This window comes from Podarcis gaigeae (assembly GCF_964106915.1).
Source record: "Podarcis gaigeae genome assembly, chromosome: 16".
NCBI classification, from domain to species: domain Eukaryota; kingdom Metazoa; phylum Chordata; class Lepidosauria; order Squamata; family Lacertidae; genus Podarcis; species Podarcis gaigeae.
In genome coordinates, this window is record NC_139693.1 from 32381204 (window position 1) to 32408073 (window position 26870).

The following is a 26870-nucleotide window of genomic DNA, read 5'->3' on the forward strand; positions in this document are numbered from 1 at the left end:
TTCCCCATCGCCTCCCTTTAAAACATTTACAAGAGCACTCCCCTTTAGAAAAGTGCTGCCAAAGTCCTTTTGGGCCCAGAAGTACTCTGGGATAGAGATAGAGATAGAGATAGAGATAGAGATAGAGATAGAGATAGAGATAGAGATAGAGATAGAGATAGAGATAGAGATAGAGATAGAGATAGAGATGATAGAGAGAGAGAGAGAGAGAGAGAGAGAGAGATGATAGAGAGAGAGATAGAGATAGAGATAGAGATGAGAGAGAGAGAGAGAGAGAGAGAGAGAGAGAGAGAGAGAGATGATAGATAGATAGATAGATAGATGATAGATAGATAGATAAGATGATGATAGATAGATAGATAGATGATAGATAGATAGATAGATAGATAGATGATAGATAGATAGATGATAGATGATAGATAGATGATAGATAGATAGATATAGATAGATGATAGATGATAGAGAGATAGAGATAGATAGATAGATAGATAGATAGAGAGAGAGAGAGAGAGAGAGAGATGATAGAGATAGAGATAGGGAAAGAGAGAGAGAGAGAGAGAGAGAGAGAGAGAGAGAGAGAGAGATGATAGCGATAGCGATAGAGATAGAGATGATAGAGATAGGGATAGGGATAGGGATAGGGATAGGGATAGGGATAGAGATGATAGAGATAGAGATAGAGATAGAGATAGAGATAGAGATAGAGATAGAGATAGAGATAGAGATAGAGATGATAGAGAGAGAGATAGAGATAGAGATAGAGATAGATAGAGATAGAGATAGAGATGAGAGAGAGAGAGAGAGAGAGAGAGAGAGAGAGATATGATAGATAGATAGATAGATAGATAGATAGATAGATAGATAGATGATAGATAGATAAGATGATGATAGATAGATGATAGATAGATAGATAGATAGATAGATAGATAGATAGATAGATATAGATAGATGATAGATGATAGAGAGATAGAGATAGATAGATAGATAGATAGATAGAGAGAGAGAGAGAGAGAGAGATGATAGAGATAGAGATAGATAGGGAAAGAGAGAGAGAGAGAGAGAGAGAGAGAGAGATGATAGCGATAGCGATAGAGATAGAGATGATAGAGATAGGGATAGGGATAGGGATAGAGATGATAGAGATGATAGAGATAGAGATAGAGATAGAGATAGAGATAGAGATAGAGATAGAGATAGAGATAGAGATAGAGATAGAGATAGAGATAGAGATAGAGATAGATAGAGATATATGGCAGACTCAGGTAAGGCTGACTCAGATGGCAGCTTCAGGAAAGTTGCTCAGTGCTCTGTGTTTGTTTTGACAGCACAATCCCTCACCCGGAGGGAAATTCACACACTTGGCTTGCATGGAATTCCTGGCTGCCAATGGTGACGACCAGGAAATTGGTTCAAGACAAGAGCAGCATGAATGTAATTTTTATAATGGTTCATGATGACCCATCAATGGGCTTGCTTTGCACAATGGCTATGTTCTACCTCCACTGCTGCAGCTGTATGCCTCTGAATGTCATTTACTGGGAACCACCCTGTTTGCAAACTTTCCAGAAGTATCTGGTTGGCCACTGAGAGAACACCGTGCTAGGCTAGAGGGGCTTTTGGCAGCCCCCCCCCAATGCACAAGCAAGGGGGAGCAATGAGCAGGGCTCTTCGTGTTTTGCTATATTTAGTACGCACTGGCATGCTGCCCAGAAGGCAATGTGGCTCCAGGGCTGAAAGGGGTTTCCCCACCTCTGACCTACACAATCAAATGCAGCACTGTCCAAATTGCAGAAGCTAACAACCCAACAGCAAATATGAAAGCTAAAGCCACCAGCCACACCAGAGAAACCGAAAAAACAGAATCTCAAAATGCCAGTTTTTTATTTTTATTTTTTAAGGCACTTCATGCCAAAAGGACAACATGGTTGCCAGGAAGCTCCCCTAGAGAGAGCAATTCATTGCTTGAGGGGACACCACTGAAAGGCCCCTCTCCGTTATGGTCACTGACAGGAGTGAGCCAGCAGTAAATCACACTGTTCAAGTTGAAGTTAACGCTTTATTAACAAGAATACAATCTGCACAGACTTGGTGGAGTGTCAGGCCTATTGAGCACAGCATCTCATCCCTGGTAGGTCTTACCTCATAGATCAGTTGCTGAGACTCAGAGTCCCTGCCTCCCCACAGTCTTTTAAGTCCCCCTCCAGAGTTTTCCCCAAGCAACCAGAGGCTGTGCCTGAGTGAAACTAACCTCTCATCTGCCCTTCTCATGCCTCTTCTGGTTCTGGGAGACCAGGGGGAGAGGGGCTTGTTCCAGCAGGTGGGGGAGACACCTGTGACTCTTCACCAGCCAGACTCATCTCTGCCTCTTGGCCTCACTCCTCTCCTGCTTCAGCTTCTGCCCCTGATTCTGGACTCCTCTCTGCCACAGACTCTCCTGGTTTACTAAGCTCTGTTACCTCTCCAGCTTCCGACATCTCCTCTTCCCAGTCTTCTCCCTCTGTCCATTCACAATCATCCCACCACCAATCTCTGGCCCTGATCCTTATTAGGGAAAATATTGGTAATAAAGATGAACATATTACCAAAGATGATGTTTTTATTTCAAAGTATCCTAATACCAGGAGGAGAAAAATGTTTTAATAACTGGAAAAGAGATTTGGCCAATCTCTGGGCTCTGAACCTTCTTCCTTTGGTGGTTCTCCAGCTGGTTTCTCCCACGATTCCTATGGCGTCCAACCATTCCTTGGCAATCGCATCAAACTTTGGAATGACAGAGCACTCAGAGAAGATCCTCTACACACACACACACACACACACACACACACACACACACTTTGTCCAGGTAGGCTAGTATGTCTACTCTGGAAGTACCTCTCCATGTTTTTAGGTAGAGGCAGGTCTTTCCTATCACTAGTGATCTCATCCGTTTAGCTGGAGATAGGCAGATGCCAACAACAACCAGGAATTGAACTTGGGATCTTCTGCATGCAAAGCAGGTGCTATCCACTAAGACAGAGTTTCCTCCCTAGTATAGAAAAAGGAGTCAAGAGAGATGCCTAAAGGGCTAAAGTAGAGGTATTGTACTAATCTGTTGGAGGGTGATGTGAGACCTAGTGAAATCTTTCATTGTGTCTCACTGTGAAGTATTTCTCAAAGCTTCCCAAACTCCTGCATGCTTAAAATTCTGATACCCATTAATTAATTACCGCAGGCGAAAGGATAAATCTTCTGAAATACAGTTTCCTGTTACTGCATATGTTATTGACTGCAGCAGCAGTGCACCATGGCCCCCAGGGCTCTCAGATGTGTTTTTGGTTGGATTTGCTCACAAGATAAATTATTGTTGTTGCTGTTCTGGTATGGAATGCATTGCCCCTTACTTGTTACTTCTGTAAGCAAAAACTGCAGGCATGTACAGATTATTATTTTAAGTTTACAGTCATACCTCGGGTTGAACTTGCATCAGGTTGAGCGCTTTTGGGTTGTGCTCCGCGGCGACCCGGAAGTAATGGAATGCGTCACAGTGGTACCTCGGGTTACATATGCTTCAGGTTACAGACTCCACTAACCCAGAAATAGTGCTTCAGGTCAGCTAACTCTCTATTCAAAGAAACCAAAACAGTGCAAGCCTAGTGATCACCGCATCTTTTGCCAGTAGGTCTTGCTCTAATGAGGCAGTTGCGAGGACTGGAGACCCCCACCTTCCTGCTTCCCACCGCTCTCTGTCTCCTCCTCCTCCAGTTCCTTCCCAAGCAGCCTAAGGCTCTGTGGTTTTTTCTACCTCTTTGCTCTGCCCTCTTCATTCCTCTTAATATTCTGGCTGACCGGGGGGAGGGGGCAGCAGGAGCGGGGATTCCCTTTGCTTCAGGATGAGAACAGAAATTGTGCTCCGGCGGCGCGGCAGCAGCAGGAGGTCCCATTAGCTAAAGTGGTGCTTCAGGTTAAGAACAGTTTCAGGTTAAGTACGGACCTCCGGAACGAATTAAATACTTAACCCGAGGTACCACTGTACTTCCAGGTTTCGCTGCTCACGCATGCACAGTCAAAATGACGTCATGCGCATGCACTGTGAAAATGACAGCATGCGCAAGCGCAGAAGTGACGAATCGTTACGCGCGCAGACGCGGGTTGCGTTCCCTTCTGGATGCAAATGGGGCTCTGGAATGGATCCCGTTCGTATCCAGAGGTACCACTGTATTATCAAAATTAAATATCTTTTAAAAAAATAATTACTGGAGGTTTTAAATGAGAAGGCTTTTTAGGACAAGCCATCAGTATGCACAGAACTATTGTTTTGACTTCCCTTTTCATATAAATCATTCCCCTCCCTTCCAATCAATGCAGTCCGTTTCGGAGACTTCTCCAGCACGCTTATCTCAAGTTGCTGCCAAGTGTGACCTCGCCCTGGCCTAGAAAACATGGAGGGAGGGCTGACCAGCTGGTGTCATGAAGCGTCGCCCTGCCCCACTCATATTTCACGCAAGGCATGAAAAGGGCAGGGTAATGGGAATGAAAGCCGCTCATCTGTAGGTCACCAGTTCCTTCGCCCGACATTCTGTTCAGCAGCAGAAGCGTCAACAAGAATTTACTTGGAACACATGAACTCTGAAAGCTTGCGAGGGCTTCTGGGCTTGACCCAGCACCTTATGGAAAGGCTCAGGGGTGGGGAACCCTTTGCAGACCGAAGGCCACATTCCCTTCTGAGCACTGCAACATGCCCGTGGTGGGAGGGGCTGGAAGTAAAAGTTGGTGGAACAGGAAATGTAAATGTTAACCTTGTGCTGTAGGGCTAGTTTTCTCCCACATACCTCTCTGTCCTCCATCCAGGCAAGCAAGAGGCATGATCAGAGTTCAAGGGCACGTGCCAGCCAGGCAAAAGCACATGGGGTGCGAAGCAAGACTACCAAGGGGCATGACCAAGAAGACTGTGGGGGGCAGACACAGAGCTCTGGAGGTTCCCCACCATGGGGAAAGATGCTCCCTTTTGATATGGCTCCTCCTTTCCCTTGCTGCTGGTACCCATTCACCTGAGATACTCCTTACCTGAGAAGAAGCGTCAACTGTTGCATGTTTCTCCCTCTGGAGATGGTGTGGATTGGGCCAAGAGGAAAAGGCAAGTGAATGGGCAGCTGCTACCACATACTTCTCCAAAGCATCTTTAATGGGCAAGGCAACCATTAGGGTTGCGTTTTAATAATGTATGGCAATTACAATTCCTCTCAGAGACTGAGGGGCTCAGTTGCTAACCACTAGGTCTTACTGCACCAGGTTTGCTCAGTTCCAAAATGGCAATTGTCCTGCTTTTTCCAGTTTTCCCTTACACCAGTGGTTCCCAATTAAGCTTTTCAAAATCTTGGTATCTCTGTTGTAGTTTTTGTTATGTGACTAGTGCCACGGACCCCCTGGGTGGGTTTCATGGACCACCTGTGGTCTGTAGACCACCAGTTGGCACAATTATTGTGTGCACACAAGAGACAGGGGCAGGTCTTTTGGAAAGGAAGAAAATCCACCTTGCTATTTCCGAGACGCACAAGTCTGTTGTTTATGTTGTTTTATGGCTGGGGAAGAACAAAGGAAGAAGAGCTTGCTTTGCTAAATGTTCTGTTCTCTGACCCACCGAGAGACATTTGGGACATTTGGCCTCAGGTGAGAGGCAAGCCTGTGTGCACATCCCTGTCTTGTTTAGACATGCAAGATCTCCATCACCAGCACTGCAGGAGAAAAAACGCTTATTGTTTTACATGTTTACAAACAGCCCTTTCAGATCTCTGTCCCCTGAGGAGGCGTGCATTGTAATAAATTCACAGTTCGCATGATGATGATTTAAACAGCTTTGGAGTGGCATGTTTTTAATGACTTGTTCCAATTTGTCTGCCTCTCCTGCCTGTCAACTCCCCCCGCTGGCAGGAAGCCTGTTCCTGTTGCATAAACATTTATCAGCCAGATGAAGGAGTTGCACTTTTTCATTGTTTTGCTTTGTGGTTTGGGGAGGGGAGAGGAGAGAGGGGGGGGACAAATGAGCAGCGGTGTCATTTAATCTCAATGCCCAAGCCTGGTCAACACCCAGCTACCAGTGGAAACAGACTCTCACTGCATAAAGCCGGGGCTGCAGCTGAAACAATGCTTTTTTCTCCCTCTCCTGTATTGCTAAAACTCAGTGAAGCCTCCTCATCCTGGAACTTTCTGAATTAAAAGTACAGTCATACCTCGGAAGTCGAACGCCTTGTGACTTGAAACTTTTGGCTCCCAAATGCCACAACCCCGGAAGTTTGCAAATGTTCTTTGGAACCTGAACGTTCAACACGGGTTCTGCAGCTTCTGATTGGCTTCAAGAGCTTCCTGCAACCAACTGGAAGGTGCGCCCTGGTTTCTGAATGTTTTAGATCAAACGGACTTCCGGAATGGAATCCGTTCAACTTCTGAGGTATGACTGTACTTCTTCACACAGCAAAGAGCTAAACTATGGAGTTGGCTCCCACCAGATGTAGCAATGACAACCAACTTGGAAGGCTTTGAAAGAGGATCAGAGAAGTTCGCGGAGGAGGAAAAAGCCATCAAGGGCTAACAGCCACAATAGTTCTGTTCTACCTCTCCTGTTGGAAGCAGCATGCCTCTGAATGTCACTCAATGGGAATCACAAGTGGGAGAAGAGTACTCTTGTAATCGGTTCCTTTTTGTGGGCTTCCCATAGGCATCTGGTTGGCCACCGTGAAAATAGGACATTGGACTAGACGGGCCTTCAGCTTGATCCAGCAGGTTCCTAATGCTGCTTTGCCGTAGTATCTGCCATTGTCTGAAACTCAACTGTCTAAAGCTTTCGTTGACCCAGATGTTGTTTGACTACAACTGTCATCAGCCATTATTTCGGGGTGATGTCACTTGTGATCCAGTAACACCCGGAAGGGCCACAGGCCTGTGTTAGGTACCAGCACTGAAATTGTTGGTACCTGGGATTATTCCAGTATAGCCTAATACTAATCCCCTCTTCAGAGAAATGAAGAGGCTTCTGAAACTGTCAACGCACGGCTGCCGATATACCAGCATTTGCTCTCTGCAAATCCTTAGCTGCATGCAAGTGAGTGATGGCAAGGGAGGGGAGGGTGGAGGATACTTTGCTCCTAATACAGCCTGCCTAGAAAGATGCATTTTAAAGAACCCAGCCAAAACACTTCAATGCAATTCAATCTAAACATTTTCCTAGCATACCACCCCCCAGCTCTTCAGAATGTTGTGAATAAAGAAAGGCGCCTAGCATTGCAGATTTTTTATACTCCTCACTAAACATTGTCACTATGCGGTACCAATAAAATGACTAATTGTGCTGCAGTAAACAGAGGATGGAGAGATAAAAGTAATTATAACTTGGCAAACAGGAATCCTCTTTAACTGGGGTTGCTAAAGGAGGGTGCCATTGCGAAAGCTCAACTAGTTCTCACACCACCCATAGGGAGCACCAAATTATCACCATCCATTCCCTTTTGACTATCCTTTCATCTACGTGGCTTGTAAATATGGCCCCTCCATTAATACCGGTTTGGCATTACCACTGACCCGGGTCCTTCCTTGTTTATCCAGACTTCTGCATTTGACATTCCTATGTTGGAGAGGGAACTAATCTCTTGCTATCCAGGAAACATGTGGCTGCAATAGCCTTGAGCATCCAACTTATATGCATGGGGGAAGAACAAGAGGTTTCTTGGTATTTTTGGAGCAGCTGCTTAAGAAGCAAGCCAATTTACAGTATAAAATGAAGGCTTGCCTTTTCAGCAAGGTAAGGGCTATGGCAGAACCTTTAGAAAGGTGTACTTTTGTGCAATTTTTAAAAGAAAAATTGGTTTCATTAAAAGTCACTTAAGCAAAGATTAGATGTGCAGCCTGGGCACAATGGCTATTTTCTACTTATGCTGTCACAGGCAATAGCAGTGCTTTTTTTTCTAGAAAAAGAGGTGACAGTACTCACCATTAAGTTGTTACAGTAGGTGCCACACTTTTTAACAACAGCAAAATGAGGTGCCGGTACTGCGCACCGTTGAGTACCCCCTGAAAAAAGCACTGGGCTTTTTAATTATCAGTTGCTGGGAATCACGAGTGGCTTGAGTGCTGTTGGGATAACCTGACAATCTAGTTTCAAGGAGGAGAATTAATCTCCACAAGCCTACAAGGCTGTTCCTCAAGCTTTGGTCAAAGCACTTGACCAGCTACTTATGGAAAAGCTTGCGAAGAAGTGGCCACATCAATGAGAGATGCCTACCACTAAGAGAAGCTCGGAAATTGCAGCAATACGTCATGTGCCCTAAGAACAGAGCTTTGAAGGGAGCTGTTTTGCATGTGGCCATGGCCTCCATATAATGGGAGCTTCCTCTTTGACTGGGGTGTCTACTTGGTGCATGAGTCCAAACACAAGGCATCTTCAAACTGAAATCCTTCTCAGCTGTCTTTTTTGTGGGGACAAGAGGGACTGAGCCCTGGGAGTGTTCAACTACAGGACTTCAGAGGCAGTGCTCGAAACTGTGTTGCATTTTTTAATTGAGTCAACTAGACAGAGTCAGCCATGGCCAAAGTTGGCCCTCCAGCTGTTTTGGGACTACAACTCCTATCATCCCTAGCTAACAGGACCAGTGGTCATGGATGATGGGAGCTGTAGTCCCAAAACAGCTGGAGGGCCGAGTTTGGCCATACCTGAGCAAGACCGAGTTCTTGGTTCTAAGCCCTGTTGGGTATGGGGAATATAAAGGCAATAAATAGGGAGCAGGCATTTGTAACTGGAGCAAAAAGCAGTATCGACAGAGAATTGTGCAGCTGAACTTCATCCAGGATGCCTGTACACTATGGATTAGGGAAGGGCAGTAGCTCAGTGGCAGAGCATCTGCTTTGCATGCTAAAGGTCCCAGGTTCAATCCCTGGCATCTCCAGCTAGGGCGGGGAGAGACTCTGTCTGAAATCTTGGAGAACTGCTTCATGCCTTTGTAGATAATACTGAGATAGAGAAACCAATGGTCTGAGCTCAGTACAAGAAGGCTCCCTACAGATGGGTCTCTGATCTTGCATTTGTCCCATGTCTGACCGAGTCTCCATTCTTGCAATTAAGAGTTTCAAGGTACCTCACAATCTAGCCCAGTCCTTTGCCACTGCAGAAAACCCACTATCACAGCATCCCCCTCCTTCCTTCCCCTTGTACCCCCGCCCAAAGCTTGAGAGAATTCCACAAGAGGCAGAAGAAGCTTCATCTTTGCTTTCCATCTCAGCTGCCCAGCATTTCCCCCTTCCCTTTAGATTGCAAAGCTGCACATGGGACTGTAGAGGCCTTCTTGGAGCACCTACAAGATCTTCTCCCCTTTCTGAAATTAGGCTCGAAAGAAGAATTTTATTGTAGCCAGTAGAACAGCTTGCAGGGTGCATTTAGCTGCAGCGCAGGTTGTGACAACGAGAGTTTATCCAGTTTGCAAATGCGCCCACAGTCCCAAGAACGATGGCGACACAGGCTTCTGAGCTGCCTCATTCGCTCCACGAAGCTGTTTTATTCAAACTGAAGTTCTGTGTTGCCTATGTGTCCACACCTGCATGTATATACAGCAGGTCACCAGCACCTCCCTCAAAGGGACAACACTTTTAATTAAATGAGCGGCCAGGTGATACACCTAATGTCAAGCTTAACATATGTTTTAGCTGATAAGCAGTGTTGTGTTGGCAGGGTACGAACGCTAAATTCAGACTTAAGATACTTGTATTTTTTTCACCCTTCTCTTAACAGCAGACTACTAGTAAAGCAGAGAACATACTTCAGATTCCCCACATTGGTACAGTGGTACCTTGGGTTACATACACTTCAGGTTACAGCTGCTTCAGGTTACACACTCCTCTAACCCAGAAATAGTACCTTGGGTTTAGAACTTTGCTTCAGGATGAGAACAGAAATCGTGCTCCGGTGGCACGGCGGCAGCAGGAGGCCTCATTAGCTAAAGTGGTGCTTCAGGTTAAGAACAGTTTCAGGTTAAGAACGGACCTCCAGAACGAATTAAGTACTTAACCTGAGGTACCACTGTACTGCTTTCTGGCAGGCAAGAGGTCCAGACCGCTCCTTTCCCAAATTTTGTCCTGACACCAGTCCTTTTCAGGCGTGTTAGGCTGGGATAGCTTTGAGCAGCAGTGGAGCGTTAAAAGCTACCTCAGGGGTTCAAATGTGGCTCGCTGTCATGCCCCACAACCCATCTGTCCTGTTGGGGAGCCTGAGAGATATCAAGGTGACCCAGTGAACTTCATGGCCTGGTGGGGTTTTTGAACCCTTGTCTGCCACACCCTGGCTGGACACTCTAACCACGACACCACCCGGCTCTCAAAGTCAACCCTAGCCAATGCACACACATTAATTAAGCGAGAGCACCTTATTACATTAAACACACACACACAAACTCGAAGGGCACTATTATTTATCAAGCACACAGGCGATGGCACTGATTGTTAACAAGTCTGATTGATTAGACAGGCAAAATGGGCATCGGTTTCCATTCCCTGGGATTGCCATATGTTTCTTCTTAATCATCGGGAGGAGTGGAGGTGGAGGAAGAGGAGGAGGAGGAGAAAAGGCTCTGTGGTGTTTTTTTTTTTCTTGAGTAGCCGAACAGGTGTTGAAGCAAATCCTTAATGCTTTGAGTTTCGCCTCTTTTGAAGCAGATGGGGTGGGTGGATGAGTGGGAAAGGAGAGAGAGATTAGATTCTAGCCTCTCATTTTCTCTGGCCTCAGGTCAAGAGCTCCAAAGAAGACTTGGCTATTAATCGTTAAAATGTTCATTTGATGTGAAAAAGGGACACCCCCTCCCTTAAGACCAAGAAGTGAAATAATGCTTCCCTTCACCAATATCATGTTCCTTTCTCTTTTTGCACATTGAGAAGTGCCAGGGGAGAGTTCTTTTATATTCTTAAGAATATAAAACAAACTTCATCTTAGGCCCCTAAGGGGGAAAGGCTCAGGGGGTCAGGTTGGAGATAGTGGTGTGGTTCATACGCAATGCTTAACCATGGTTAACACAAACCATAGTTAACACTGAAATGTCTGGCAGAGAACTGCTTAAACTTTGGTTTATTAATTTACCAAATAGTTAAAAGCTCCAGGAAGAACAGATGAGCCTCGAGAGTGGTTTGCATTTTTTGCAGATCTTCACCTTGGGGGTGAACTACAGCTAAGCCCCCAGGCTCTGCTCATACTCCTAACCATGGCTTACAGTAATGTGTGAAACAGGCCAGTGTGAGATTTTTTTTTTAATCCCCAGCTAAGAGTACAATAAAACAAAGATACCACAAAGCCGTCGCCTCGTCACCCGAGAGTCTCAAATCAGGACCCTGTGCCAAAGTATGCAATTCTGAGAACAGGGAGCAAAAATGCAGGTGTTTTAACACGAGAGGGCAAACGCTTTATTGCAGTAACTAGGAAATGCCACCTCCGATAATTGCACATTCATCCATTTACAGCAATATGATATGATTGTGGAAGGAGGGGCAGAGGGCTTGTCCAAAGGCTACTCAGATCAAAAGGGCTCCCTTAGGTTTAAACATGGAAATTAACACTGCTGCGTTAAAATGTTCTAACCCCACTAAGTCAACTTTCATTTCTCTGCAACGTTTTACTGCTTTTGCATGAGCCTGGGCAGTGACCTGTGCTTTCAAGCTAATGCATGTTACCTTTGCAGCTTTAAGCCTCCTCTTTTTAAAACACCCTTTCTGTTCTTCCCTTCCATACAATTTCCATTAGCCAGATGAAGTAGGAAGCGAGCAGGAAGAGAATGCAAATTATCATCTATGTTACCTCTCTGGCTGAAAGTCTCCTCCGTGACAAGGGGAAGAAGAAGAAGCAGCAGAGCCGGTTTTGGGTGCCCAGGTGTATGTCAGAACCTGCAACTTCCAACATTCGGCTTCGTTGGATGGTCCCAAGTTCAAGTATAATGAGAGGTTCAAAGTAATGCACTTAGCACACTCTCCTTGTGTTGAAGTGTCGTTTTCACAGGGAAAACATGTCTTACGAAAACAAGATATAATGCTATTCAGCATCTAGCTTGGCGGCGGCGGGGGGAAGAGAACAGGAGCCCTCACAAACTGCAGTGCACTGCAAGTAATTTCTGTTTTTAGCTATCTGCTGATTTTAATTTGTTTTGATTTTTAAAAATAATAATAATACTGATCTTAACTGATTTTAATATTTCTCTCTCTCTCCCCACTTTCTCCATGCAATGCATAGTTTTATAAATTTCTAGCATATCACCTCTTATTCGCCTTTTCCTTAAAGAGTCCCAAATGCTGCCTTATACTGAGTGGCAGCACATCGGTCCATCTAGCTCAGTACAGTCTACATTGACTGGCAGCAGCTCTCTGGGGTTTCAGGCAGGGAGCCCTCCCACCCCTACCTGGAGGTGCAAGGTGGTTCTTTTTAATGAGATTCAGAAGCAATACAAACACAAGAAGATTGAAGATTTTATTCTAAACAGCAAGCATTATATACATTACCAAGCAAGGACTTTGATCTGCCACTGGGAAGCCGTCAAGAAGTGGCAAAGGGACACCACCAGGCAGCCTCAGGTTGCAAGACCCTCCGGCCATGAGTTTGTACATGAGTTTCACAGAAGTCCTGCCCAACACCATCTGATTTATAGCTAACTAAGTTTGTTAGCCTACGTGTCTTGCCTGACTAGCTAGTGCAGATTATTAATTAGCTAGCCCCTTCTTGCAATACCCCACGTTCCTCCAAACAATGTCTAACACATAAGAAGGTCAAAAGGTACCCTGCAATTATCACTTATTCCATTCACCAGATTATACATTAAAGGCTGCTCTCAGCCGTCAAAGAGCAGAACAAGAGATAGAGGGGAAGTAAACAGAGGCAGGAAGAGGTAACGGTAAAAGACCCCAGGACGGTTAAGTCCAGTCAAAGGCAATTATGGGGTTGTGGAGCTCAGATTTCAGGCCGAGGGAGCCGGCGTTTTGTTCACAGACAGCTTTCCAGGTCATGTGTCAGCATGGCTAAACCGCTTCTGGAGCAACAGGACACTGTGACGGAAACCAGAGCACACAGAAATGCCGTTTGCCTTCCCACTGCAGCGGTACCTATTTATTTACTTGCACTGGTGTGCTTTAGAACTGCTAGGTTGGCAGGAGCTGGAATACAGCAACGGGAGCTCATTCCGTAACCAGGATTTGAACCACCGACCTTCCAATCAGCAAGCCCAAGAGGCCCAGTGGCTTAGAACCACGGTGCCAACCGCGTCCCTGGCAGGAAGAAATGACCATGTCAGATCACTAAACTCCTCGAAATACAATTGTCTTCCAGATAGATTGCCCCTACAGTGAGGGACTGAACCTGAAGCCTTCTGCAATTCAAAGGCAGGTGTTCTACACCACTGAGAGACAGCCCCATCAAACATGAGATATGACTCTTACTGTGATGGCTCCCTGAGATATATTTGCAAGCTGGGATAAAAAAGGAGCAGCCAGACAGATGAGTGGCAGGTGCCAATCCTACCTAGAATAAAACAGAACTGACTGGTGTGAGGCTTAAATGCCTTTCCCAACAACTGCTTATTTCAAGGCTTTGTCTCCTCTGCTTCTCATGGGTTTTTCTTTTGCCTCCATCACCACAAATTGCTCAGCAATTCTCAGCTCCCCAACCCCCCTTAAGTACCTGGAGACAAGAGGCATCTGGGAGCAGGCAAGTGGAAGTTACAGCTTGACAAGAACCAAGAAATGCAACTGCTGTTATACCAAAAAGAAGTAGTAGTTTGCAAGGCAGAAGGTGAGAATAAAACCTTGGCTTTTTTTTTTTTTAAGGCAAGAGTTTCTGATTCTGGTAAAAAGCAGTCTCTTAATATGCCAGTGTGCCAGTTTTTTTCCTCTCCTCTCTCTCTCTCTCTCTCTCTCTCTCACTCTCTCTCCCCCCCCCCCCAAATTGAAGTAGTCAGGGAAAAGCGTTTTATTTTTAGAAAGGCAACGTGTTCCTTTTGTCCGCTTCAGCAGACACCGCTGCATCACAGTAAGGCGATCCCATTGCAGCCGCAACGTGAACCGCATACTCAAACACAGGAAGCTCCTAGGCAATGTGAAAAAGCATTTACTGTGCTGTGAAGCCCTGACATGATGGTTATACATGTCAGGTTTCTAAAAAAGAAATTAAGAGGTGGGAGGAAAACACCAGGTACACTGTCATATAATGGGCCTGCAGTTTCCATGTCAGAAGGGTAACTAAAACCCGTTTTGAAGGTAGAGAACAGGTGAGGCTATACCTGCCATGCCCAAAGTAAACCATACCTCAAGGCTAATAAATGCTTTGTGGGATTAGCTTTCATGAACAGCACCCTGCTACCTTGGCTGTATTAATGATTTTCCTCTTTTTAAATATTGTCACAATGGTTCTACATGTATTTGCATTTATGCATGGTTTAAGTTCGTTTGTTTTCACTTGGACAGTGCATTTTAGCAGTGTCTTGCATCCAATGTTATTTGTACATCGCTCAGAGAGCTTTTCAATCAAGCAGTTTATAAATCTAATAAACAAACAAGATGTTTTGTGCAGTTTCCCATGTAGCAACAAACTCTGCGGGACATTCTCAGTATCGTATTTCTGTGGCCAAAAGGGTGATCTCTCTCTCACTCTTCAGCTGTTTGCTACTGCAATGGAATCCCTGGCATGAGCTGCTAAAAGCTACCTCACTTCCCAAGAGCGAAAGGTGAGGACTCTTCCAGGGACCTGGCTGGGACCAGATGCAAACGGGCTCTTCCCCTCCTGGAACTGCCTGCATTCCACCCCAACAGTATATAATATACATACACAGAAAGGACAGTCTCTTGGCAGAGGATGTGGTCCTTTGTGTTAAGAATACTAATGCTCCCAGTCATGATGAATGATTTAGCTCCATATGGCACAACTTCTGCCTATGAACTTAATGTCATGAAAGACAAAAGCAGGGATGTGGGTATTCTCTCTCTCTCTCTCTCTCTCTCTCTCTCTCTCTCTCTCTCTCTCTCACACACACACACACACACACACACACACAGTGTCCATGGTCTCGTTTCCAGGTATCCTGTTGTTCGTTTTGCTTTCTTTTTCTTAAACCAAGTTCCTTGCTATAACTGCAAGTGCTGAGATGTGCATGGGTGACACCCCCACCCCACCCAAGTTCCTGAGCAGGGGATGGGCCGGGCTTTTGTGTCTCCCCCCCCCCCCTGCCTTGTCTGAGGCTAGCATATGAGACTGGCTGCAAACCAAAAAATAATTGCAGGAGGGTTGGACAAACACACACATGCACTCCAAAAGTTGTATGGAAATGCCATTACATTAAGGCCATGCTTCAGTTGTTGCCGTTTACACAGCGAACAGATGCCCTTTCAGAATATGCTCCCTGTGGTCTGGGTGTGTGTAAAGACCCTTTGCAGCACAAGGTGTGTAGTTTTTCATATGGGCGCTTTCATTCAACAAACACTGGTTTGTGAACTGCTGTTGTCCCAGGGATGACTGTGCCATCTTGGGTTGGGTCATGTTAAAACCAGCCTCCAGGCAGTGAGCTTCCCACCACAGGGAGTTTGAGCACAATGTTCCCTTTCCTGGTTATGCCTCCTAGTCTCCATCTACCCTCCTCCCAAGAATATTGTGTCTCTCTCCATTTTCCACCAAACACGCAGGCTGCTAAGCTGGCAGCAATCATACCCGAGAGCAGGTCAGAACTCAAGAGCGGCAGAGCCTCATCAAATCAGACTCGCTGACAAAGGAAACAGTGTCTTGGGCTTCCTACAAAATGTAGGCTAAAATACCACCCATTTGCTTTCCGACCCATGCACTAAAAGATGATTTCCGCTGGCTAATTCTTCTGCTAAAACCCCCACAGGCCAGCTCTAATCCTTTTAAATAGCTTTGAGATTTCTGCTCATCTCTCCCAAATCTAGCGATCAAACGAACGAGCATGAATGAGGAAAAGGAAAGAGGGACTCCCTTTAATTTGTATTTGAAGGCGGTGCATGGAATGCAGAGGCAATGTATGGGGGGAGAGACTGAAACTGGGCCTTTAGCAGGTAGGAATGCAGTTGTGCACCATCTCTACATCACTCTGACAGCTATATTGTTAAAACACATGGAGACATCATGGAAACATAGGAAGATGCCTTATAACAACTCAAACTCTTGGGCCTATCTGGCTCAGAAGTTCTCCAGGTTTTCAGATTGGGGGCTAGGGTCTCTCCCAGCCCCACGTGGAGATGTCAGGGATTGAAATTGTGGCCTTCTGCATGCAAAACAGATGTTGTACCACTGTTGTGTGGCCCTTCCACAGTCACAATTACTAATAGTAGGTGGAGTAGGCTGGACTCTGGTTCAGGACTCCAGAACCCACCACCCAGAGAAGAGCAGATTTGGGGCTGCAGCTAACAGTCCCTTCATCAAGCGTCTGGTCAGAAATGGGCATGAGGAGCAAAGTCCGAGTCACCAGAACACCCTTTCTTTCTTGAATTCATTTTGTAGGCAGTGGGTGCCTGATCAGGCATGCACATGGTCAGACGCAACAAATCAATTATCATTCTCTACAACAAAATGGTGCTTATTTCCAAGGCAATGTGTTTAGCATCAGGGTAGCAGAAGCAAACCCAACATTATTCTTGCTTTCATGATGCTTCTATGATTTGAGAGAAAGCTGTGCACACACATATTATCATTACTAGTAATTATTGTTTTTAATACAGGCTTGGCAAACTATTGTTGTTGTCGTTTTTGCTTTAACGTGAGAGATGCAGACACAGTTTTAGAGCATGGCATAGCAGGGGGAAGAGAAATGTTCTGTGTGCTTCTCAGCTAAAGTAACACATACTTCCAAAGGAGTGTGTTTCTGTGTAAGCATTATGCCTAGGGTCTAAAAGGACCCAGCCGGGCCACTTGCTAATAGTCACTGATATACCTATCCACCATAGGTTTTGTCTAATCTGCTTAAAACTGATGCCTAACTGGAAAATTTGCACAAGTAACTCAGAATCGTATTCTTACAATTATGGGCAAATAAAACTTTCCAGTCAAAGGAGCCTCAGTCCTACAAGCTCCCTGCTGCTTGCTTCCCTTTCCTTCTTAGACAGGTGTTGGCTAGCCAATAAAACTGCATCAGCCACACACACAAAAATCATACTGAATCAACTCTTTGTAATTTAGTACGCAACCCCAAATAATCTCCGGCTCTGCTAATATGTAGGCCTGGTTTGCATGTCACGTTAAGCCAAACCATGGTTTAGCAGCGGCATGTTATGTGTATGTGGGCTCTTGGAAAAGAGATTCTGGCCTCTTTGTGCCATCCCAGCTGTTCTGCTGCTCTGCTAAAGTAGGCCAAATCATGGTGTTTGGCACATCATCTAAAACTGAGCTTGTGTCTTAGTCCTCCTGTAGGAGAAACTCTGGTTGCAGTTTGTAGTTCGCCCACAGAGAGCTAAACCACGAGCTCAGGTTTGGACAAGGCATGACATGGCTTGGCTTAGTGCAGCTCAGCATGGGAGGAGTACAATCTCCTGTTCCAGAGTCTGCAAGTTCATGCTAAGGCAGGGGTTGGCAAACTACAGTCCACGGGCCAGATTTGGCCCAATTGCCCTCTGGATCCGGCCCGTGAACGGTTCTGCAATTGCTGCTTGGATCGGTGTGGTCGCCTTTTTCAAAAAAAAATAAAAAATTGGGCGCCATTTTTTTGCGATTTCCCCCCAGGACTACATCGCCTAGCATGCTGCAAGGTTGCTCAGACTTCTGTGATGCTGGCCAATCTGAAGCCTTAGCAACCTCAGGCCTCCTCTCCATTGGCTGGTTTGATGTGAGCCGGTGGTCAATGGCGACCCTTCCCAAGACTCGCTGCTCCAATTGGGGCGAGGCACAGGGCAGGGCGCCTTGTTGACGTCTAGCTCCGAGAAGATAGGAGGAGAAGCGAAGGGGCGGGAAGAAGCAGGAGCAGAGAGCCTGCAAGGAGGAAGGAGGAGGAAGAGGAAGAGGAGGACTCTTCTGTGCTGCTTGGCGGTGACACATTAGCAGCACTGTCATGGACACCCCGGGGTAGGGGCCCTTCCCGGTGAGATGGCTGCAGCCCCTCCACGCAAGCCAAGATCCAGCACCGACGGGGCACCCCCTCCCCAGCCCACTCCATCTGAATGCGGTGAGTGGAGGTATCTCAGCCGCTCTGTCTCTGAGGGAAGGAGGGAGGGAAGGCATAGGTGTGTGCACATGTGTCCGACCCGCCACAAATTCTGAGGGACAGTGAACTGCCCTGTCCCCCGCAGAAAAAGTTTGCTGACCCCTGTGCTACAGTATTATGTGCAGACCAGGCCAATGACTGCAATGTTCTCTTAATTTCTGTTCTCTGCCCTGACCAGGGACCTCCCTGTTTTGCTTAAGGCGTAGGGCAGATTTTTATGTTTTAAAAAAATGGGGGAAGGGGAAGTTGTTGCTTCTTTATGCCCAAATCCTAGGTGTGTAACCTGTAGCACGTGGCAGGGACTGATTCAGCCTGCAACCTACCATCTTGGAACAGTGTCTAAAAACTGACCCTATCGCTATGACATTTAGCTTAACTGGTGCTTTTTTTTGTTCAACCCCCCCATCTTTCCCCCTCTCTTCTTTGCTTAATAAACTCAAGACCCTGCCACTATTTTGTGATGTTTTTGTTTTCCCTGGTAAAGGTACCATACCAAACACTGCTTGGCAATGCTAATAAATAAAAAAGTTTTTTTGAAATTGGTGGTTCAAAATGGTGCCATTTTGAAATGTTCTGTCTGCCATACTGATTCAAATAGACATCAGGAGCTATCATGCACAATTCATTATAAGATGTCCAAATGCTTAGAGAACAAACAAATCAACAACTTCCCAAAGTATATACATTGGTACCTCTGGTTATGAACTTAATTCGTTCCAGAGGTCCATTCTTAACCTGAGGAACCACTTTAGCTAATGGGGGCTCCCACTGCTGCCACCGTGTTGCCAGCACACGATTTCTGTTCTCATCCTGGCGCAAAGTTCTTAACCCGAGGTACAGCGGTACCTCGGGTTACAGACGCTTCAGGTTACAGACTCCATTAATCCAGAAACAGTACCTCGGGTTAAGAACTTTGCTTCAGGATGAGAACAGAAATCACACAGCGGCTGTGTGGCAGCAGCGGAAGGCCCCATTAGCTAAAGTGGTACCTCAGGTTAAGAACAGTTTCAGGTTAAGAACAGACCTCCAGAACAAATTAAGTTCTTAACCCAAGGTACCACTGTATTAGATTGCCCAGCTGTGAAATTTAGAGCTGTTGCTGGTTCTTTTCTTAATAGAGCAACATGGCTACCCCTTTTGTGTGTGTGTGTCTATGTGTGTGTTTTAATGCAGCGTGTGTAACTTGGGCTTTTTACAAGCTGTGCACGTTCCTTTCGTAGCAGCCATCAGGCATTCCAGCAGAATAAAAAAGAGAAAACTATTAGCAGCAGCATCCAAAGTGGTGATCAGCCAATTAGTTTTAATAGTTATGCTTTTAAAAGTTATCAAAACCAAGGCATTAATAGCAGGAGATCTTTTTTTCTTTTTTTTGTAAAATGGTTAGGCAATGGGGCCCCTCTACTTTCTGCAAACAGATGCTAGCAACCCTGATGTGAATCATTCTGTTAAATATATCATTAGCCAAACGAAGTTCTGTTAATCACACACGGCATACCCGTCATCCTCTGCCAAACCCCGGTGACCAAAACATCCTAATTTTAGGTATCTCAGTTTGGCTCACAAGTAGGCAGAAATGGGGTTTGTAAGATTTTCAGCCCCCAGCACTGGTTATCCTGACCTAAGAGAGCTTTGCTGGTTGGGCAACAAAAATTCTACATAAGTATCCTATCTAATTTATGTAGCTAATAGATGTACTTTTTTGCTGTTTATATGTTCATATTACAGTGGTAGATCGGGTTACAGACGCTTCAGGTTACATACGCTTCAGGTTACAGACTCCGCTAACCCAGAAATACTGCTTCAGGTTAAGAACTTTGCTTCAGGATGAGAGCAGAAATCGTGCTCCAGCGGCGCAGCAGCAGCAGGAGGCCCCATTAGCTAAAGTGGTGCTTCACGTTAAGAACAGTTTCAGTTTAAGAACGGACCTCCGGAACGAATTAAGTACTTAACCCGAGGTACCACTGTATATGGAATGTATTCATGAGAGAGAGAGAGAGAGAGAGAGAGAGAGAGAGAGTCTATAACACCACACACATGAAAGAGACACTGACTGGTTCATCTACCACTTCGACCATAGATTGTTTTACCCTGGTTTTAAAGTTGTATTTTAAATCACTGTTTAAATAATAATGATGACCTTACCCCAAAAGGGAAGGTTTGAGAGATGATCGCATAGAAAAGAAAGATTCCTAATAAAATTCTTATCTGCCTCCTTATTATCCCAACCTGCCGGGTTCCAAGAAAGAATGTTAAGACCTTTCTAGATGTTTTCTAGTCATTTACTGTACCTTAGAGGGGAGCGGAAGGTACTGTATTATAATTTGCTTTTCTATAATTACCTAGAGTCCTTGGGCTTATCTTGAGCATTTGTTAACAGGTAATCCCTTTGATCTCTGGAAAGTAGATTGCTAGCAGGGTAGGAGTTTGAGGCCTCTAACCTGGAGATGTCTCTTCCAATACCTGCATTCAGGCCAATATAATGGATATTCCTTTCTTGTCTATTGGAATGTATCTGGATATTATTTGGATAGATGACAAAGGCAGGAGTCTTATAGCTGAAGAACTTTCTGCTCCTTTCCAGACTGTGATTTCTTTTCTCTAGTAAGTACAGGTTATTTGGACCACCTTTTAATTTGAAAAACAGCTCTCTTGTCAGCGAACATATGAATTAGAGACCAAAATTTATCCCATACATCAGGATCCTGAAAGGTTAGTTCCCTAGCCAAAATTAGACAGGTATTTACAATGTAAACCATTTCCTAAACCCAGGGAAACTCCTACAATGGACTGAATTCCTGCTTGCAGTTCTGATTCTGTTTTAATTATTCTGCTGGGTTTTTTCACTGGTCAGTTATGAATGACCACCCCCCTCATTCACAAGCTTTCAAAGTCTGTTTATTAAGCCATCATTCGCTGCCTTTTCCTCCCATCTGTGCTATAGGGCAGGAAATGTGGAGAGCTGCCCTGAAGCCTTCAGAGTTCCATCGAAAGACGCCAGCTTGTACAAATTAGATTAGGTGACAGACCCAGATCATTTCCTTGGAATGTAGCAAGTGGATTATTAGCATACTCATCCCCTATCAGTAGCCTTGTATCTGAAGGAGTAAAGAGATGAATGGAAAAGGACTCCTCCAAGTCCATCTCATGAACATTCATACTGGCGTAAAAGAAGGTTTCTGAGTTCAAGTTCCAATCTTGATGGGTGTAATTTAATTGTTTGGTTGCTGAATTTGATAGGGACTTGGTGAACTCAGACCTATCTCCATCTCTGATGTACCTTCAAACCATCAATAAACTCAGTTTCTGCATGGGAGGGTCTCAACCTACGGGCTACAGTTAGAATTCCTGTCTCCACTAACCAAACCAGTGTACCAATTATGGCATTCAAAGCCAAAACTTCCTTTTCTAATGGGTCAATTCTACTAAACATACCCTCTGCTGTCTGTTTAAACAGGAGACACTGGTCATGTAAAAGTTCCCATAGTGAGGAATTTTCAGTCTCTGCTGTCTTTTATGTCAAGATGCTCAATGTACATGGATGACACTTTGTTATATGGATTAAGCTGGGGTTGCCTGGGAGCATATACCACATTTTTCGCTCTATAAGACGCACCTAGTTTTTGGAGGAGGAAAACAAGGAAAAGAATATTCTGAATCTCAGAAGCCAGAACAACAAGAGGGATCGCTGCGCAGCGAAAGCAGCGATCCCTCTTGCTGTTCTGGCTTCTGGGATAGCTGCGCAGCCTGCATTCGCTCCATAAGACGCACACACATTTCCCCTTACTTTTTAGGAGGGAAAAAGTGAGTCTTATAGAGCAAAAAAATACCATAGATCACTTCCTAGCAAGTCCAGATCAACTGACCAGTTAGCTAAGCTTTCATTAAAGGAGCATGTAGCAAAACCTCTTAGTTGGGATAAGGCATCTCCAGGGCTGTCCGTGTACGACATTATTAACTTTATCTTCCCACAACTGCTTTGCCAATACCTGCGTCTTCCTTGACGAGTCACAATAGTCCAACACAGATTTCTGGACTAAATCTGGCAAAGGAGTTCTGGGCGCTTGATCTGAAGTACTGTAGGCCTTTGCTTATGTAATAACCATGTGAAAACTGTGGGGTACCCTTCAGTCAAGATGGACGTCTAAACATTTCTCATCAGCAGCTGAGCCAAAACAGCTGCCCCCCTATCGCCTGTCCTCCATTTAAAATATGTGGTTTTTTAAGCCCACGCCGAAGTAATACAGATAAAAAAAGATATGTTCCTTGCTTGCATGTGGCAATTATCATTAGCTGCTGGTTCAACTGGCTTAAAAACCATTCAAGATAAAATAAATTAAAACAAGGACAGACCGCAGAGCTCAAGGACAAGCAGCCTTACTCGTTACCATCTCCATCTGAATAAAGCTGGTTTGAGAGATGCCAGCGCCCTGAATAAACAGTGGATTGCCTTTATCAAGGGCAGCCAACATGGTGCCCATTAACAGCAGGGACAATGATCAGAGATGATGGGAGCTGTAGTCTAGCAAGCTCTGGAGAGCAGCATGTAGGGCCTCCCTAGCCTATATCAATGCAAGAATCTACAAAAATGCAAATACAACACGCTGGCTAATAACTGTTGGTGAATATATAATGATGTATATATCATACAACACATCTCACAAAATATACACGTAACTACAAGTAGTTATATAGAGTAGTTACAGTGGTACCTCAGGTTACAGACGCTTCAGGTTACAGACACTTCAGGTTACAGACTCCGCTAACCCAGAAATAGTACCTCGGGTTAAGAACTTTGCTTCAGGATGAGAACAGAAATCGCACGGCAGCAGCAGAACAGCAGCGGAAGGCCCCATTAGCTAAAGTGGTACCTCAGGTTAAGAACAGTTTCAGGTTAAGAACGGACCTCCAGAACGAATTAAGTTCTTAACCCGAGGTACCACTGTATATAGATTAGAGTATATGCAAAGTATATACTGTCATTTTGAGGCTTCTGAGAGACGTCTTCCTTTGAGACTTTTGTGAGACCTCTTCCTTCGAGAGACGGCCTGGCGTTCCTCGCTATTCATTGATTTGCTTGGTTTTTTGTTTGACTCTGATATATATAACTACTTGTAGTTACTTGGATATTTTGTGAGATGTGTTGTATGATATATACATCATTTTGAAGTGGCTTATTCGTATATTTTGAATGACATTACAACCAATTATATATTCACTAACGGTTATTAGCCAGCGTGTTGCATTTGTATTTTTGTAGGTTGTTACATTTTGCAACACAGGGGTTTGTGTTTGTTCAGATTACAGTGGACGCTCGGGTTGCGAACGTGATCCGTGCGGGATGCACGTTCACAACCCGCAGCGGCGCGTCTGCGCATGCGCGACCTCCGAAACCTGGAAGTAACCGTTCCGGTACTTCCAGGTTTTGGAGCATCCGTAACCTGAAAAAACACAACCAGAAGCATCTTTAACCAGAGGTATGGCTGTATTATATCAATACAAGGCCTGTATCAGTGCATCCCTTCTCAATTATTACAGTCTTGTGCAACACGGATCCTAGTTGCTGGTGTTTCTTTGTTAAAGAGAAAAGCTCAGTTGCTAGAAAATGTTTTTTCCGCCCAAGGAATGAATGACAAGTGAGACCGCATAGTTCTTGCTGGGGTACAGGATGGTCCTGTGTTCTTTGGGTGCAAAAACGCATGTAGCACAAACTACATATATGTACATACCACTCCAAGTGCTTTCTTAACTTCCTCGCTCTCCCCTTCCTGCCCCCCTCCCCAAAATGCTATTGCAAATTGACACCAGCTGCACTTCATGGCTTTTTGCCTGGTTGCTTTTCTCAGACCATCTACCAGATCATTTTCCCAAGGAAGGGGAAAAACGATAAAGCAAAGCAGCAGCGCCACTTGGCATATGGACAACCTCCCACATCGGGGGGAAGAAACTGTGCCACAAGGTTCTGCTCCCAAGAACAAAAGCCCACTTCTAAGTGGGGGAAACTTCGTTGAGGACCCCAGCAGAGGAAACCACCAGCTTAAAAGGACATAGCTCAGCAGTTGAGCACCTGTGTTCCATCCCTGGCATTCTCCAGGGAATGCACACCATCTGAAATGCTGGAGAGCTGCTGCCAGTCCGTGCAGAGAACACTGAACCAGGCAGGCTAATGGCCTCACCCAAGAGACACAAAAAGCTTGAAAATCTCTCGCTGCCGTTTACGAGAAACTACAGTGGTTTTCGTGGCAAACATCTGGATGATTTTGCTTCATTTCTGTTGCTAATGCCTTATCGTTTCAACTTTTGTTCCCTACTTTGAACCCTGGAGAAGTGTCTCAGGAGTAAGTAACTTTTTTACTTGGTGTTTTCTGGTGAGCATCACTATGCACAATGTTTGAGATTTTTAAGTACCATTATTAGTAGCACGGCAATTGAATTTATGACTCCACCTTTCTATAAAAGTACAAAAGGCATCTTACACAAAATCCAAAATGAATTTTTGGATTTGACTCTGATAAATTAAAATGCTTTTGGAATCCTTAAATATTTCTACCCCTCTGAAAGACTTCAGGGAGAGGCAGAAGCTAAATGCATGAGTTGGCCAACAGAGTATTTATTTTAAATTGTGTAGGATGCCACTGGGGAGTTCTGATTAAATACCACCACTTACAGGCAGTATACCTCTAGTGGAGTCAACTTGAGGAGTGACAGTTCCTTTGGGATAAGAAAATCAAAAGCCTTTTCGGTGAAATGTTTATGAAACACAGACGAGCCTTTTTGCAGCAGAAAAGTGAATGAGGGTTGACATGCATGTAAGTTGCCTGCCTTCCCTGTATGAATTGTTTGTGACATGCTAAGGGATAAAAAATGGCTTAGGGAATATTTCAGTTGCATAGATGTATTTGCTCTCTTTTTGGGTGGGTGGGGGTTCACACAACCCTTTTTTTTTTTTTTTTTGCAAGAACGAATATTCTTCCAGATCAGTTACTGTGTCTCTTGTAAAGTGATGGAGTTTGCAGGGGGGAAAGAACAGGATAATTTTTCAAGTGTTAGCAAGGAAGCGCATTGTGCCAAATGTGAAGAGTTACTCCAACCACAATGAAAACAGAGAGGGCCTAATATAGATTAGATTAGACCACTGCTAGGAGCTCCCAGCCTCTGTGGTTACTTGCCCAGAAATTTAGCTGGTGTTTACTTTGAGAAAACTGAAACTGGGAGCAGCCAGAGCAAAATGCCTGGTTGGCTGATTAAATTTAAGTATCCTTTCCTTCCTGCCGATGCCTGTAGAAGCCCACGGTGTATTGATCTAAGCCTTCAGATGAAGTTCAGACAGAGCTCCCCACCACTTATGAATGCTGGTGGGAAGCAGGGAAACAAAACCACCGGGTTTCACACTGGTCTTCCAATAATTTGGTTGTTATTCTTTAAAATGCATGCCAACATTCGTAGGAAAAGGATGGGGGCCGTGATAGACAGAGGTACTGCTTGTATTTTAAGAGATCAGCATGAGGCTTTTCTTACAATTGCTGGACAACAGAGTTTATCGCCTTCATGGTAATACTTGGGGAAACTCTTGTAGCACAATGCTAGGCAGGTCTACTCAGATTTAACACCAACGAAGTCTAATGGGACTTGCTGGCAGGCAAGTGTATTTAGCACTGCTATACAGTATGTTTCGAGCCACAGGGAAGCCAAAAGTATGGGTTCACACCCTTTCAATTTTTAGTCATGAATCCTTTGCCCTTTAAAGCTCTCACCTGATCTTTTCAGACTGGGGGTAGGGAAAAGATAGATTAGGATCTCAAGGAAGATCCCCGCATGATTTGCAGTAGGTCAGCAAGAGTTTTAAAAATAGCAACAAAAGGCTATCTCCCTTCTGAATTAGAGACCTGGAATCTCTGATCTGCAGTAACTCAACTCTAGTCTGAATATTAGAATCTCCGATCTGTTAAAAAAATAAGTCAAATGTAGATTTGTATTGGATTAAGTAGGTCATCTCAGTACTTGGCTCAAAACATACAGGAGCTAAGGGGCTCCATCTCCTGAGCCACCACTTCACGTCTGGCCCTGTTTGGAGGGTCTTAGGGTTCTATTTAAAAACAAAGTAGATATTTAAAACCAGGAGTCTTTTCTGCAATTTCTCTACAAATAAGTGAAGGAAAAAACCACCTAGATAGGCTGCCAAAACCATCCCCTCCTCCCCATCCTCTGAAGTCTAAGTGAACTTTTTGGAAGGGGCACAGATTCCGAATGAGGCTCTGTGATTAAACTTAGGCTAACAGGCTAAAACCTATGTCCTGGCAGTCTTCCAGGCACAGGGGAAGTGTGGTTGCAGGAATAAAAGCCAAACTGGGTTGCCCTCCAGATGTTGTTGGGACTCCGATGAAGATCATCCCTAACCACTGGTCTTGCTGTCTGGAGCTGATGGGAGTTGGGAGTCCAGAAACATCTGGAGGGCATTACATTGTATAACCCTGTTGTAGGGCAACAATCCACTTTTAATTGCGCAACCGCTTTTAATCTGAGTTTACAATATGTACTTGGATCCCTCCTACAAAGGAGTGACAATCTAGACCAGCGGTTCTCAACCTGTGGGTCCCCAGATGTTCTTGGACTATAACGCCCATCATCCATGAGCTCTGGCCTTGATAGCTAAGGGTGATGGGAGTTGTAGTTCAACATAATCTGGGG

General features: G+C 44.9%; 1 protein-coding gene and 1 long non-coding RNA gene across 8 annotated transcripts in view; one reads left to right on the top strand and one right to left on the bottom strand.

Moving 5' to 3' along the window:
* FBRSL1 (fibrosin like 1) overlaps positions 1 to 26870 on the bottom strand; it is a 793883-nt gene that overhangs the window by 691418 nt on the left and 75595 nt on the right. The gene's annotated exons all lie outside the window — the stretch shown is intronic.
* Positions 20582 to 21496, top strand: LOC310833030. The gene is made up of 2 exons (XR_014558523.1): positions 20582 to 20894; positions 21127 to 21496. It is a non-coding gene; the product is annotated as an uncharacterized lncRNA (long non-coding RNA).